At 38.6% G+C, this 17,898-nt stretch overlaps 1 protein-coding gene across 1 annotated transcript in view; it reads right to left on the bottom strand.

Annotated features, from left to right (window-relative positions):
• Window positions 1-4,077: 4,077 nt before the first annotated feature.
• Window positions 4,078-17,898, bottom strand: part of LOC310897397 (uncharacterized protein C6orf118) — a 35,448-nt gene continuing 21,627 nt past the window's right edge. The window contains 6 exon segments of the mRNA XM_083831015.1: window positions 4,078-5,817; window positions 10,166-10,227; window positions 10,799-10,930; window positions 11,248-11,301; window positions 13,816-14,003; window positions 17,199-17,257. The gene's annotated coding sequence lies outside the window, so the exon portion shown is untranslated.

Here is a 17,898-nt window from a genome sequence, read left to right on the forward strand (position 1 = left end):
ATATGATTTCTTGTTTAATAAATGGCATTTATAAATTATTTTCTGGGTGCAGGAAAATAATACATCTGAGAAGAAAATGATAATTTTGCTACTGAACAGAAATATCTCTGTTTAAGAAAAGCTCCAACAGTACTGTCCATTAGGTCTGCTCTCCTTTGACCCAATGAGAGAAATATTCTATTTTAAGGGCCCTGTGGAAACTTCTACCAAGATCTTGAGAGTTCACAAGAAGAAAATACTAATCATATAGGCAAAAGGGGAAATAACAAAAGACACTTTATAAGAGGTACAAAAATATGCAAAACAAAACAAACAAAAAACAACAACAAACCAACCACAACTCATTTCCACTTTGCAATAAGTTGGTATCCCAGAAATAGTACCTGCATTACAAACACTACTATAAACACCATAAACCCAGTATGAAAGCAGAGTGCCATGTCCACATCCAAGGTGGCTTTATGTTAGTTTTTTGACGCACCATTAAGGTAAAGAAAAGCTGACTAAAATACACAGTATTTACTAAGTGTCCATATTCTAAATGACAGTTATTTCTCCAGAGATTGTAGCTAATGTGCTTGCTCCAAAAGTTCTGTTTTGGAATATGGCTGGAATTTCTTACCTTAGCTCCTTAATCTCTAACACTTGGCTACAGACTCTCTTCTGCTAAGTTGCTTTCAGGCCTGGAACAGATTTCATGCTTGCAGAATGCATCAGAGCAGTCTTTTTTCTTTTAGTACTTCACTTGCACTTCAGACGGCTTATCCTTCCATTCTTACCTTTATCAAAAATCCCCTCTTCAGATCACCCTCTCTAGCTGATATCATGAATATTTTCTAATATTTTCCAAGGAAATAATATTTTATTTCTAATATTTTCCAGGGTGCTTAAAGAGCTGGCTGACGTCATCGCGGGACTTCTCACAATTATTTTTCAGCAATCTTGGGAATCTGGAGAGGTCCCATTGGAATGGAAGCTGGCAAATGTTGTGCCAATTTTCAAGAAGGGTAAGAAAGAAGACCCTAGCAATTACAGGCCTGTCAGTCTCACGTCAGTGCCTGGTAAAATTATGGAGAGGATGATCCTTGAAGTTATTGAAGCGCACCTGGGGGGCAATGCAGTCATTGGTCCCAGCCAACATGGGTTCATGAGGGGTAGGTCCTGCCTAACAAATTTGATTTCTTTTTATGATAAGAGCACCCATCTAGTCGATCAAGGGAAACCAGCTGATGTCATCTTTTTGGACTTCAGCAAAGCTTTTGACACGGTTTCCCATAGGATCCTACTGGACAAAATGCCCAGCATACAGCTAAACAAAAACATCATATGATGGGTGAGCAATTGGCTGACGGACAGGGCTCAAAGGGTTGTGGTAAATGGGGCCACATCAGGCTGGCGGATGGTCACTAGTGGGGTCCCTCAAGGCTCCATTTTAGGGCCAGTCCTCTTCAATGTTTTTATAAATGATTTGGATGTAGGACTAGAAGGTGTTTTGAGCAAATTTGCCGACGACACCAAACTTGGAGGAGTTGTGGACTTGGATGAGGGTGGAAAGGCCTTGCAGAGAGATCTGGACAGATTGGAGAGCTGGGCGATCACCAACCACATGAAGTTTAACAAAAGCAAGTGCCGGGTCCTGCACCTGGGATGGGGCAACCCTGGCTATACATACAGACTGGGCAATGAGACGCTGGAGAGCAGCCCGCAGAGAGGGATCTGGGGGTTGTGGTTGACAGCAAGTTGAATATGAGCCAGCAGTGTGCCCTGGCAGTCAGGAGGGCCAACTGTATCCTGGGGTGCATCAAGCATGGCATTGCTAGTCGGTCGAGGGAAGTGATTGTCCCGCTCTACTCTGCGCTGGTGCAGCCTCACCTCGAGTACTGTGCGCAGTTCTGGGCACCACAGTACAAAAAGGACATTAAACTGTTGGAGAGTGTCCAGAGGAGGGCAATGAAGATGGGGAAGGGCCTAGAGGGGAAGACATATGAGGAGTGGCTAAGGTCACTTGGCCTGTTCAGCCTGGAGAAGAGGAGGCTGAGGGGGGACCTCATCACAGTCTACAACTTCCTCATGAGAGGGAGTGGAGAGGCAGGTAACCTATTCTACGTTATCACCAGCGATAGGACCTGCGGGAACGGTATTAAGCTGAGGCAGGGAAAGTTTAGGCTAGACATCAGAAAGAGGTTCTTCACCGAGAGGGTGGTTGCACACTGGAACAGCCTCCCCAGTGAAGTAGTCACTGCACCAAGCCTGTCTAAATTTAAGAAGCGATTGGACTGTGCACTTAGTCACATGGTCTAAACTTTTGGGCAGACCTGTGCAGTGCCAGGAGTTGGACTTGATGATCCTTATGGGTCCCTTCCAACTTGGGATATTCTATGATTCTATGATAATTGTAAAAACCAGAAGTTTTACGCTTTCACCAGTAATTAGATATACCATTGTTGGTCTGAAAGGGGCTAAAAGTAACACAGTAAAAACAAACAAACAAACAAACAAAAAACTTACAATGGAAAACTCAAAAAAATAAAGTTAGTAATCAGTCTAAGCTGAGTTGTCAAGTGTATAAGAATCCACAAATCCACAATAGGAAAAAGCAGCTCCTCATCATCTTGGGCATACCTTATCAACCACTACCATAAAAATATTTGTAAGCTGAAAGGCTACTGTGCAAGCAAAAATGAAACTAACTGGGGAATATGAGCATAAGGAACTGATCCAAAAGCTCCCATTGTCCTGTTTTCAGTGGGAACAAGTCTTACAAAGAACCACAAAAACTTATTTGTGCTTTGCTTGCTAGCATTCTGTGCTAGCAGCATACACAAATGTTAGAAACAACCAAAGGTGATGATAAATATTTTCTTTAGCTATAAATGCCAGCCTAAGTATGCAAAATCTTTATTAATATACAGTGTTGCCAAATTTTGGATGATTCAGAGGAAAAAGAAACAGCAACTTAGTCCATTAAAAACAGACTCAAAATGTAAATAAACCATGTGGCAGCATGCTTACTAGTTAGTCATGAGTAAGGAACTGGGAGACAGTGTGAGAACTCTTCCCAAACTACTACATGATCCACACCAAGTTATTTAACTCCTATTTATCTATCTGTAACATGGGTGCAAGAAAAGTTATTTCCCAGATGGCAGTGTGGTGAAAGTTAATTGATGTTTGTAAATTTCTGCCAGAGTCCCTGATGAAAGGTGAACAGAAAATAATATTACATTCACCTTCTGGGAGCCCCTATATTTATTTCATAAATGCAATAAAGAGAAACTGAGGGTTACAAAAATTATTAAAAATCTGCTGTAATAATTAGTGATTTCAAAATGCACATTCTAGTTCACAGAATATCAATAATTACTCATATGTTAATAGAGAACATTTCTGGGTTAATGACAGTTTTATACTGAGAGATGAATGCATAAATTTTTACCAGAAGAAAGTTCAAATCACATTTCTATCCTTTCCCCTGCTGTGACTTCATTGAAATGATCAGATAGGCTCCAAACCACAGGGAGAGAGAGAAAAAGAGATTAAATACGGAATTTGGGTTTTGTGGTTACTGTGTTTTACTTTACCATCCTAAAGTATATTCCTGGGTAATCACAGCTGCTCCCAATTTTCCATCTCTAAAATAAGGACATGGGAATTGGCACCAGGGACCCAAATTCAGGAAGCATTTTCCACAGAATTCTGTCTCCAGCAGTGAGCAGCACCATATGTTGCTACATGAAGTCCCCTTCCTACTCCACAGATTAGATATTACTGAGGGATTCTGGCTTACTTCCAACTTTCTTTCTGTTTTAAACAGGAATTGTTATAATTCTGACTACTCTTGTTACCTGTAGAAATTTCTATCCTTCTAGCACTTCTTGGTAACAATGTCATTCCATGGCAGGTTTCCACAGTCAACTGAAATCTTAGGCGGCAAGTTGTGAAGATAATAATACTATCTTTCTCTATTCCTTTTTCATCATGGCTTGTTTAGTTGCTCTTTAACATGGACGGCAAAAGAGTGCAGATTCAAACAAAAGTAGTTCACTAAAAGGTGGGAGAAAATGCTAGGGGGGGATATTCTCCTAACCATTCCTTTTCTTGTGCTCTTCCTCAGGGAACAGACTAAAGGGTCTACATGTCAAAAATAAATACAGGAATAAATAGCATATTTTGAAATACAACTCCTAGGACAAGCTGGAATCCTTCTCTGAGATGTCCATGTGTTAAAGACAGGGACAGTAATGCCTCAGCAGCATATCCCATAGGAGTACAATGTGACTACTACAGAATTTGGACTTCATGTGTATCTAGTCTTAGCAGCTTGAGACAGAAGGAAGCAAAATATTTATTTTTTTTTCTGGCAGCTACAGAGTTTTATGGATCTGCACCTAAAGAAAGGTTAAAAAAAAAAAATAAGTCAGCTCTAAGAAGTAACTTCTCCAACCTGACACCTTGCAAAGTCACCTACTACAGTGACAACCTACTCATTAAATTTGATGAAACCACCTTATTAAAAAAAAAAAGGCAAAAAGTAATTGAAATAGCCATTAAATTTTCTCAAATAAGAAAAAGCTTGAAGAAATACCAAGACCCCTGTGTTGGGGGTGGTTTTTCTTTTTTTTTTTTTTTTTTTTTTTGGGTGGTCATGGTGGTGGTGGAATGGTGAATTTGGTTGTTGGTTTTGTTGTTGGTTTTAGCTTGTTCTTGTTTTTTGTTGGTGCTGTTCATTTAAAAAGTCTTCTCATAGGTTGCCAGCAGTAGACAGGTACCTTGGTTGAACTGGGATGTACAGTCTATGAGTCTTGTCACGAGTGTGTCTGGATTTGTCTTGCTTGCTGCTAAGTGTGAATGTTCTCATGACCCCTTTCTCTTTGATTTTTTTTTAAATTAATAATAATAAAAAAAAATCCATTTTCCCCAGGTTGATCCTGCATGGGCCTAAAGATGTTTCTTTAGCATGGATACAAATAAAAAAAATTTGGTATAATCTTTTTCCTTCCTACTTTTTCTTCACATTCATTCATAAAGATAAACAGAACAATCCTCATAACATAAGTTGAATTACTGGTATTCATAACTTCCCTTCCAATAGAAAAGGACTATTTCTTTTCTTTGACTTGTTTTCTCAGACTTTCTGTGAAATCAGGCAGGTGCCTACTTGATCTGAACCTGACTTGTGCTTTCACAAAATTTCTGCAGCCATAGTCAGATTTCGTAAAATGAAAGCCAAAATTTGAAGATCCTGAAAAGGCTGACAGAACTGATGCTCATGTTCCAGTACATGTCACCATAGTTCAAGGCCTGGTTCAAGATTAGTATTCATGTCTTATTTAGAAGATGCAACTTCAGTTTACTTAAATAACTTCCGGCTGTGAGTTTTGTCCTGGGAGTTTAATACCTGGTATTCCTCTAGAATTAGTTCCTCTAAGTAGAGAATTTATGACAGGATGAGGGAAGTGTCTAGTGAAAACTTCACAGAAAAACACAGCTAGTTAATTAAACCATTATTAGCACTAGACGTTTCCTTAAAACGGTATATGGAAATATCTTGTTATGCAGACAGTATAGCAATCAACAATAACGTATGCAAAAATGGAATCATGTTCCCAGTTTTGAAGTTGTGTTTTAATATTGTATTCTAAGGTCCAACAGTACATTTTTCATGCCTGGGTTCCACTTGAACAACTTCAGGATGTTAAGAGTCCTTTTGAAGGGGAGAGTATTTATCTTCCTTTACTTCATTACTCTTCTGGATTTTCAGAAACTCTGTCTTCATCTTCAGGTAACAAGAATTTCTGTATCAGTTCCCATAACTTCCTAAAAATATATGGCATATAAACAACAAAATCACTGAGTAGAATCATCGAATGGCTTGCGTTGAAAAGGACCTTAAAGATCATCAAACCCCAATGTCCCTGCCATGGGCAGGAATGCCACCCACTAGATCAGGTTGGCCAATGCCCCATCAAACACCTCCAGGGATGAGGCACCCACAACTTCTCTGAGCAACCTGTTCCAGTGCCTCACTACCCTTACAGTGAAGAATTTCCTCCTAATATCTAATCTAAATCCATCCTATTTTAGTTTAAGACCATTCCCCCTTGTCCTATCATTATGTACCCGAGTAAAGAGTCCTTCTCCATCCTTTTTATAAGACCCCTTTAGGTACTGAAAGGCTGCAAAGAGGTCTCCCCAGAGCCTTCTATTCTCCAGGCTGAACATCCCTAGCTCTCACAGCCTTTCGTCATATGAGAGGTGCTCAAGCCCTCTGGTCATCTTTGTAGCCCTCCTCTGGACTCATAAAAGCAAGATCTAAATCAGTGACAGCCAACACTTTGACGAAAGTACAGACAGCATTGGGGAATCTTCCCATTATAAGCCATACAAAAGGAACTAAGCCCTATCTCACATAACTTCAGATACCTGCAGTTGCTTATACAGAGAGAGAGACTCATATCCATAGGGAGAACGGTTCATTATTCCTAAAATCATGCTACCCCAGATGACCAAAATTGTTTGGATTGGATCGGATCTAGGCAGAAAGCTACCATACACCTGCCCAATCTTCTCAGTTGGATGCATAAGGTCTGAAACATAAAGATGTGCTGTGCCCCTTTAGACCTTTCTAAAGAATAGAGGCCAAGAGAGCAAACTTTTCTAGATCTGGCATTCCTTGTTGAAAACAAGAACAGTTTATATTCATGGCACTGGTCCATGTTTTTATCATGCTGAGTGTGGATGTCGTCATATCCACAGCATAGCTTGCTTGCCAGCTGTATCCTTTCCTACTCTGACTTAGACATTGATCAAGCAGTGCTATTAAAACTTGGAAATAAATATAGTGTTTTTTTCCACATAAATATTCACTGATATTAAAAAGTACATATTTCATCTCATTTTTCTCCTAGCCACCTTCTACAAAGTCTTGAGAGAGACAATTGACCAACACAAATGCGAATGGAAAGCTAAGTCCAAAAGGAATTTCACTATTTACACTAGAGCTGTGGGTACATCCCATCTAACCAGGAAAACAAGTAAAACCATGTGACTTAATCCATCCAATTACAACTTGAGAACAGAAATTAAACTTTTGTATTTTGAATATTTTTATTTTCTTAATGGAGTAGTAAAAGTGTTTTTAATTGGCTGCTAAGCCTGAACAAATCACATCCTTGATGCAGAAAGAGTAGAAACTAGCCTGAGTAAATTGTTTGCTGCAAATTATTTATTTAGCTGCAGACACAGGCAAAATATTTGCCCCCAAATCACTGGACAATCTCTTCGCACCTAAGGGAAGCTTCTACTGTAGATATTAAATAAGTATTAATCCATGCTTTGCCTCTAATTAAATGTCATCTAAGTTATCTTATGTGCATTAAGGGCAAAGGATGATACAGTTTTGACTTCAGTTAATTAGACTCCCTCCTTTAATTATGCCTCAAGATAGACTTTGATTCAGGAATCACATGCTACTGTCAATGTTTTAGTTTCCCTGATCTGTCCTGGAGAAAGAGAATAATGTCAACTCTAGAAATATGACTCATAACATTAGAGGGGAAGAATTTTGGACATCCATTTTATAAAAATTTTATCTTATTATGCAATTGTCCCAAGACAGCGTACATCTTTGAAGTGTTTATACCTAAGATCTACTGGAAGCAAAATGTAAGTCTTTCTGTTAAATTTTTTCAACATTTAGTGAGTGTGCTTCTTTAAGTATCCTAGGGCTGATTACTTTTAATAATTAATATCATAAAAATGTGACTAATTAACTTTGTAGTCAACTATATCTACTACTAATTACCTTGATTTTTGACTATCAATAGCTAACAGACTTCCGTGTTATTTTGCATAAAGATCTGTAGCTGTCCATTAGCTTCTAGATTCTCTAGTACTCTGCTCTGGCAAAGCAAGGCTTGCAGCTTAAAGTAGGAAACCAGAAATATGCCACTGTCTGGAATCTGCTCTCCTTGCTCTTTGTGGGGACATGGTTTATTCAGATCACATACATTGCTTTACTGTTCTTTTCCAATTCCTCCCCTTCCCCTCATTAAGCTAAATGAATGCATCCATCCAGGAAATTTTAACAACATAATATACAGTAACTTTATATCATAAAGCAGGTTACTTTCCATGTTTGTGAAATTATCGTATATTAGTGGTCTTAGATCATTAGGTAGCAGCTCTTGAACTGAGAGCTATTTGCACTGCCATCCTCCAACAACAAAATCTACTGTGTCTGTTCATTACCACCTTGTGAAATCTGATGTTGGCATTTCTCATGTTAATTAGAGAGCCACAAATGTAAAATAATTGAAGCTTAACCTTAATTTTAGAAGTCCATAGACTTCTAGAATTCATTATTTTCTCTTTTAACTTAAAACTTAATTGGAAATATTTATACATCGTAAGATCTGAGTTCAGGGTTCTGTTTTGCTAAAGTTTTTAGAATTCTGTGGAACATTTTTATTTTTTTTTTTACTTTTCTAATACAATTTTAAAAGTAAAAAATAAATCTGCCTTTGTCAGCTAATAAAACATATTCCCTTTAACACCAAATGTTGGCAGTAAGTTCAAAATAAAATCATTCTTATCTGTATCAATGGATCATTTTCTTCAGCATATATTGGTACTAATTTGGATTTTTATTTTTATTTTTTACCAACAGTTTCATATGTCTACATTAAAGCATACAACTCACAGATTTGTTCTCACACACACACAAGAATCTGCAGTGATTGTTCTGGGTTATATGGCACAAAATACAACCTGCCATCTAAGTTTGAGAAACCACTCCCTTACATAGCATCATGTTACAACAACAGGAAACAATTCCACAATGTCTGCTTGAAGTCTGAAAAACTAAAAGGCTAATCCAAAATGCAGTAAGGTCAGTGAGCCATTCCATGCGTTGCTCAGGCCTTTCACTAACCTGTGACATCTGCCTCCAACTGATAGATGAAAATATTTGCATTGCACATGCAAATATCACCTAAGAAATTAGTCATGCATCAAACTAAGAATATAAATAGGTTACAGCCTGCCACTACCCGATTTGCTTGGATGCAGTGATTTCTTACATGGATAAATTGTGACTGCAAGAATCCCTATGGACATTGTCAGGACACAACTCCCAAAAACTACCTTAGATTCTGACAATAATCTAGAATTTTCAACTATTTTATGGATCTATTTTTTCAATTCATATTAAGCTTTATTTATGTCTGATATTTACTCAGTTTTTGTAAAACTGTATTGCAGGTCTTAAAAGCAAACCTGTGAGCAACACTTCCAACTCAAAATCAATCCAATGCTATCCCACACATGTTAAAGCCTGTACTAATCTGTGTTTGTGCATTTCATAGCATTAACAGTAGGAGAATAAGTAGAGACAGCCTCTCTTCCGTGCTGTTTCATCTTGAATGGCTCCTCATCCAAGCTTTGGAACATTAAAAACATAGTAAGAAAAAACAGTCTTTGGCTAGACCTAAATACTGCAAGCACCACAGCAGCAAATACATTTAGTATTTACTTTTAATAGGTGGCATCAATAAACAAGTCTGTATTCTTTAACTTCTTAAAGCATGCTAACTCTGTTGGCTTGAGACTGACACATAATCCTTATAGCCAAAAAAAAAAAAAAAGAGAGATGAAAGAGAGAGATGTGAAGCAAGTCTGGGAATCTCAAGCCAGTTCCCAATATGAAAAATTCCACTTCGAAAAAATTATCTAAACTGACAGTAGTGAACAGTGTCAGAAGAGACAAGAAATGGAATTCCTCCATGTCAGGTGCGGAAAAATATAGTCAGGGTACTGTCAGAAAACTTAAAAGGCTTTAACAAGTACCATAGTGTGTCTGTTCTATATGTAAATAAACAGCTGAATCAATCAGGGATGTTAATCAAAAACTATACATAATTCCCATTGATAATTTTTCTCAGTTTAATTCTCTGGGCCTTATCTAAGTCAAAACTATAATCTCTGTTTCTGTCTCCCTGCTGCTATTGTGTGTGCTATATAACTAACACCTGAATGCAGCACAGCTGCTGTTAATAACTAATTTGTCTTATTTTAGTCTAACAAGTTGTTAGGACAGGCATTTCCATCACGCTAACACTTTTTGTATAACCACACTGACATAGCTATTTGAACATTTCAGACTCACCTTTGATTTTCCTGAGTGATTCTGAGTTTATCTAAAATTTCTGTGGTATGTCCTTCAACTTCCTATAAAAAATAGATTCATTTTTGAGAAATATCAAAATATCCTATTACATAAGAAAAAATCTGCAGTGATACTAATTGGCAACACATCTGATCAGCATTTAAAATACTCCAATACTTTTTACTCCATTAACTTTGACATAAATTATAGTAAGTGGTTCCTGTGTGACAGGAGTTTTAATTTAACACTACATCTCAAGTTACACACGTCTTTGAGACTGACATCAAGCCTCATTTCTTGCCAGTTCTTACACCCTGAGGGAAACCCAACAGACAGTAAAACCAGGTCCTACTGTGTAAACAAGGAAGGGTGTTTATAGCATTACTTTTGCTAAACCAATTACTTTTATATAAATGAGCGGACTTTTGTCTTTCAGCATACATGTCCTTTTCTGGCTCTTAGATTGAACTGGTAAAACAAACTCTGTTTGGGTGTAGTGAGTTTTGTATTTCACATTTCACTGACATCTGAAACAATGCCTGCTCTTTTGGCTACTAACACAGAGCTTCAGGCTTCAGTGTGCAGTGGAATATCAACTGAATCAAAGACAGTTTTATTCAAGCTATTACTCACTTTTCTTTTCTCAAGACATCTGTTAGTCCGTATATTTTACAGAAATCTTTCCAAGTTCTTCTTGCTGAGCTGTTCCGTGGATTTCATATATTGGAGTTATCTACCACAGGCTCTTTTACCTCATTCCAGTGCCTTCAGTACAATTGGAAGCAGAGAGTTTTTGCAGCTTTGATTTAGATATTCAGATCAAAGTACCTTAATAGCTTGTCACAGTAATTAAAATGATAACAACAACAACAATAATTAAATAAAAAGAAAAAAAAAAGTGGAAATATATCCAGTACATTTCAACATTCTAGCTGGTAGCATATAGCAGGCCTAACCTGGAACCTGCTGAAGCCAAAGAGAATCTTTCCAATGATGTGTTATTAGAATTACTGAAGGTAACTCATGTACAAACTAATTTGCACTGTGCCTGAAGCACAATGGGTTCTAAGGAAATAACTTACTTCTATTTGGCCTTGGAGAAACATGTTTGATGCATTGATTTTCTTAGTTTCAGCCTGAAAAGACAGTAAGAGATCAGTTAAGTTATCACACAACATAGTAGCAAAACCAAATGCATCAGATCCACGTATCTTTAAAAAGGAAAAATGCAATCTGTATGGGAACGAACACGTTGTACTTATGTAGCATTACAAAATCATGTTTTTTTTTAAAATAACAGGGAAACGCACTAGTTTAATTAGATTGCTCTTCTTAAATGATAATGGTCTTGTCCTTCCAAATAAAAGATTTTAAACTTTGAATTGTTATTACAAAAAACAATCAAAACTCAATAAGTCTCCACAAACATTCAGCCAAAGTATACTTAGAGGGCAAACTCTCCACTGGCCTAGAGCGACCGATCCATTTTCTAGATAGGCTACTTATGGTGTCTCCAAGATTTCCCTGCCTTGCTGCTGCGACTATCTCCTGCTCTAAAAACTATACAATATTGCCATCTGCTGACTCTTCTTCTTCATTACAAACACGACGAAAGCTCCCCAAGCCCCTCCAACACCCTAAAAACTAACCATTTATATTTAATACCTTTTGAATGTTCGTATTAGATAGATTTAAAAAAAAAAAAAAAAAACAAAAAAAAAAACACGAAAATGAACAAACAAAAAACACCAAAGAGAAGAACTTCTCAGCTTGGCTGCGTCTTTAGAGGACCAGATTTCATATACACATTTGTTATTATGTTTTGGGAGGGTATCTTACAGGGTATACAATCTTAAATTTCTGAAGGCACAGAGAGCATATGAGCTCTTGTTTGCCAGGAAAAAAAAAAAAAAAAAAAGTTGTGAAGATTCATTGCTTCTATTCATTGTTCTAATAGCTTGATAGCAAGGAAAATTGTCTAAATTAATCAAGAGTTCACCTCTTCCCCCCAGGTTTTGGTGCTGGAGGCCTTATAAATATTTTCGAAACAAGTGACAGACTTCTGTCTTGTACTCTAAGGTAGTAGTGCAAAAGGCTATTTGAAAAAATTTACAGGAAAAACAATGAGTTTCAATATATCAATTCAATTTAAAGGCAGTCAGGTATGGTACAAGAACACAACAGCTGTATCTATACCTGAACTTGTAAAGACAGAAATACAGACTTGGGGCAATTTTGGTTATGTGTTTTTCTCAGCTTTCCTGTGATTTTCTGGCAGCTTGGCTCTACTCTCTATACAATTAATTAATCAATTTGATGTTCTATCAACAGGTAATAACTCTGCTTCAGGGGACAGAAATTTAGAAGAGATGTTTGACCTTTTAAATGCTTATCAAAACCTAAGATCTATGTAAACATTTTGCTGTTTGCCCACCATTAAAAGTGACACATTATTCCCTGCTCATGTGGACTGTACTTTTAGCATCTATTTAGCTACATGAAATTACCTCCTTACTTCACACAGCTGGAACACTTATTAGCATAACCAGTGACAAGGACAGGTTAAAAGTGGTTTTAGTGAGATCACGTGCTATTTCTAACTACACAACTGCCATTACAAAAGGTATACTGCTTTTAACACTGAATCTGTTAATCCTGCAGAAATTTGTAAGCATTTAACTTTTATAGTTTAAGTGGTCCTCACACAAGCCACTCTCAGTATGCAAATTTTAGCACATAAATTACTGCAAATTCTGTACATTGGATTGGATTGCACAGTTTTCAATACAAGCCTGTCTCCCACTGTTTGCTTTGTACAACACCAATCACAATGACAGCTCAAGGAGTAACAACAGAGCCTAGTGAATTCCCCCTCCCCCCCCGCCCCCCCAAAAAAAAGCAATAACACTATTCTGTAACAAATATTCACACTAGTATTTGTACTTTTATTAACAATCAGTTATTTGATATCAATGATACATCATAAACCTCTTCTTCAGTCTAGAATTAAACCTGGCCTCCTGCCTGTGTTTGGAATGTGTTCACAGATATGGTCATTAAGATACCCCTGTGAATAATTTGCAGTCACATTCAGTTATTTGAGCATCTAGAAATCAGATTTCAAAGATAATCAGAACTGTCCTATCTTTGCCCCATTGAAGTTACCAGGTATTTCAGAATTTCGTTCAAGCATAGATGAGTTAGCCAACTTGGGATTCCTAAAAGATCCCACCTGGAAGCATCCCATTGATAGACATAGTTAGACCTAGTTATTACCACTCTCCAGGCCAAGAAATACAAGAGGTAACAACTAACGATAATCTAGTTATTTAATGTATATTTGGTTACAAATGCCCAAAGTTGCAATATAAATGCAGAAAAAACCTCTGTGTCTGTAGACCATCATCTGCCACAGTTGGGATAAAATTACAATCCTCCTATTTCAGGGGCAGAGTCTGGACACCGTGGTGATCACAGAGCACCTTATCCAGGTGCTCCTGTGCTCTAAGAACATACTACGTTCCTAGAGAAGAAAATGAAGAGTGCTGAGTGCCAATCTCAGTTCTAAAGTTTCCATTGTTGTAGTACCTAGATAACAGTATTTCTCAAGAAACGATACTAGGAAAGGTTTAGAAGAAGTGATTTCTTGCCTCTATTTCTTTAAGGGTGTTTTCCATAATATCTGTTATCCCAGCATAAACCATTGTTTCTTTCTTCTTGGTCTCTAGCATTTTCATTTCCTCCCATTTACTGAGAATTTTACACCTCATAGATTCATGCTGTTCAGAAACAGAAAGAGGTTTTTGTGCTCCCTTTGTCTCCTGTCGTCTGCAGGTTTCTGGAAGTATAAAAACAGACACACACAAAGACGTAGTTAAAAGGACAGAGCTGGGAGTGGAAGTTACCTGACATCTAAGGCTGCATCCATAGCGCTTTCAGCAAGCATACCCAAGAACAAGATGGAGTTAACCAAGCCAAACAGTACAGGACAGGAGCACCCACGACATTGCCCTAGCTCAGCTGATGCTCACACCCACTGTACCCACACTTAATTTCCACCTGCAAATGTCTGAACACTGGCACATGAGCTAGGCCACTCACCTTTCACTGTCATCCCAACCAAGGCCCTTTAGCACTTCATGCAAAAATATGGTCAAACTCTGCATACAATGAGAACATAACCAAGGAGAAAATTCCTGCTTCCCACACCAGCATGGCAAACTGATAACAGCATATAAGGAGCAGAATAAACATGCTGTACTCCCTTAGGAGTTCAGAAAACACACTTCAGTATTTTACAGGCCGACTTCACTGCCACCACATCCATTCACCTCACTAAAACAAGTAAAAATGTGATCCTACAAGATCCGACACAGCCAGCTCATGGTCCTGCCTAGCCAGGGTCTCACTCAACTCAAAGCACTTTTCAGCTTTTCATAGCTTATCAGTGAGCTCATCTGCAGCCCTCCGGTGTCTGTTCTGCTGCGGTGGGAGCTGCATTACAGCTGCATTACCAGCCACCTGGCTCCTCGCTATACATCTAGGGAATGAGGGAGTCTGCAGGCACAAACTAATAGCTTCCTTCACTCCAAGGGTCTGGTCTAATACAAATAAATGGGGCAGCCAGGAAAGGTGTCAGGGTGTGTGGTTATACCTCCAAGGCTCTGCAGTTGCAGAGTAGGTGGAGAGAAGAACAAAGGAGGAAGGGAATGCACTGGCAAAGGGAACTGGAAGGGGAAGAAGAACAACTCATCTCTCCACTGTATGAGACTTCCTAATGGTGTGGCCTGGCTTGTCTGACTGGTGCAGTGAGCAGATCAAGAAAATCCTGGTGACTCAAGGCCTACCCTGAGACTGGCAGGGGCTTTTGAAGTCCACCATAGTTCACATTAGGCATGTTTGAAATCTAACAGTTTTGTGCCATGCTGTCTATCTACTTCAGGACTACGCCACTGTGTTGGGTAATGAGGATGTTTTAACGATTAAAAACTGCCTGTTTTGATCCCAGAACACCTACATTTCCTGCTCTCTGAGCAGCCTGTCAATAGGCAGCCAGCTCCCCCTGCCTCCCTCTGGTCTGCAGCGCAGTATCTGTATGCAATCAATAGGTTCAGCAAGAGCTGACAGCTTTGATGGAAAGCGAGACAGGGTGGAAGAAGAGAGTGTAAGCCTGACTTAAGCGATGCACTGACTTGTGTGGGAAAAGTACCATACCCTGCTGTACTTCCTACCTCCCCCCATCCTGGAGGCTAACAGCTGCTAGCTTCTCAAAAAGTCCTTCCCTTTCATGTGAGCCAGTGAAAGTGAGAGACAGAATATCCTTCCTGTGGATCAAGATGGCTACTGGACCTGGAAGGACTTTACAGAAATGCTACATTGAGAGAATCAAATAATGCCTTTTTATTTAGAAAAGTTTAGGAAAATGTTTTATTCAATTAAAAAAAAATCCCCATTTTTTAGTCTGGAAAAATCATAAAATTCTCATTGCAAGTTAACTTTGAGTGAATACTTTTTTTGATTGCTTAGTATCCCACCTCCCAAACCAAAAAAAGAAAATAGTATTTTCAGAGCCTTGTTCCCTGAAGTGCCTGCACTTATGACACATTCAGGCCCCAGTTTCATGGCTGGGGCTTCTAGATACAGCTGTAACTTAAAAAGAAGAACAGCAACATTTACATCCTTCTGACTTGGCTGGTTTTGATTCCTCAATGTGCAATTAAGGAAGGTGGGGAGGGGAAGTATGATGTTAACTGATTAAGTACTTTTGAAATTAGTACCTGGTAGGGAGAAGAAGGGGAGAAACCTTTACCCACTGTTTAAATGTCTTTATATCATTTTATGCAAAACTATTCCTCAGAAAAGCATTGGCGTAGAGAGTTCTGATTGTTTTATTTATTAGTCCTGCAGGAGATCTAGAGCCAATGACTGCTTTATTTATTTATTTTTAGTGGTTGTCTGCAAAGCTCTGAAATTCAAAACCTGTAGCATGCTGTAGAAACAAACATTCGGGGAAGCTGCATCAAGAAACCCATTCACTGATGTGAAGACAGTTATACTAGGGAGGAATTTGGACCATTTAAATGCTGAGGGAAGGAAAAACAAGAGCAAGCAAGCAAAGCAAGCAGAAGCTGATTTGATTGTTCAATCATTGTTCCTACTTACAGCGTGTTTGTAAAAGTGAGTTAGATGCCAGTGATAGGAGCTGCACATGGTGAGGTGAACAACTGCCCACAGCCTGGAGCAGGACAGTGGCACACAGACACTGAGCATAAAGAGTATTTATATCTTTCTCTTCCCTCAAAAGGAAATGCAGAAGACATTTCATATCACTACTTTAACAGCTATTTCCTTTTTTACCACCTTATAATTTGCAAATTGGCATGTTCTCATACTCTAGAACAAAACTATACTTTGAGTACTTTTTTCAATAAAGGCATACAATAAAGGTACACTGTAGTCTGAGTAGTTATACTGTACTCTATCCTAATGGAATTTTGCAGGATTTCCCAGTTCATCATCCATTAGCTTTCTCTTCACCCTTCCACAACTGTCCAGATTTACGTATTTTATCTTACTATGGCTAATTCAAAGATCCTGATCCAGATTCCACTGATCGAAAGCCTTATCAAAAGACGCTGCTTTCTCAGGCAGCACATAAACAGACTGTAAACTTCATTTCTGTTACTGAAACATAGTACTCTGCAAGTATCCAAAAGAGACTGGACAATGTTGTGACTCTAACAGCGACAGAATCAGTCACAGACTCAGAGATGACTTGGCAGTTCCCTAGGTTCCTTCAGTGCTAGAAAGTCTCCCATTGACATCTTGCAGTTATAAATAAGGCCAGGAGTGAAAGAAATGTAAGAAAGATGTCACATGACTAACTTCATTAGATGTCAGCACATTTTGATCATACTAACAGGAACAATCTCAACAGCTGAGGATATTTTTTTCCAGCCATTTAGAACACCTTAGAGCCACAATTTGCACCATATTTCATCTATACTTTACTCAGAACTGTCCTATCCCTTACCTGTTTTATCCTCTGAAGTCTGGCTTATCCATAGCACCATCTCTAATTCATTCTTCAATCTAGAATAGAACAAAAAGGAACAAGAGATTCACAAATACATTTTCAAGATCCTTTACAAAATATGTGAGCACATAGTTCTTACATGTAAGGAACGTTATTATACCTATGGCTAGTGAAATTGCATGCCAAGCCACTTTCAATAATTTACCAGCAGTTCTGGCTAACTGTGGAGGCCCCAATTGACTGGAGTTTGGCAAATATGAGGGCAGTAAGGATGATCCAGGAAATTACAGGTCTGTCAGTCTGCCTTCAGTGCCAGGGAAGGTCATGGAGCAGACCATCCCAAGTGCCATCACATGGCACGTACAGGACAACCAGCTGATCCAACCCATTCAGCATGGGTTTATGAAAGGCAGGTCCTTCCTGATAAACCTGATCTCCTTCTATGACAAGATAACCCACTTAATGGATGAGGAAAAGGCTGTGGATGCTGTTTACTTGGACTTGGCAAGGCATTTGATACTGTTTTCCACAGTCTTCTCCAGGAGAATCTGGCTGCTCATGGCTTTGACAGATGTTCTGTTCACTGGGTTAAAACCTGTCTGGATGGTCAGGACCAAAGGGTCATCGTGAATGGAGTTAAATCTGGTTGGCCACCAGTCACATGGTGTTCCCCAGGCCTCAGTACTGGGCCAGTTTT

Source organism: Anser anser (assembly GCF_964211835.1).
Source record: "Anser anser genome assembly, chromosome: 3".
Classification (NCBI taxonomy): domain Eukaryota; kingdom Metazoa; phylum Chordata; class Aves; order Anseriformes; family Anatidae; genus Anser; species Anser anser.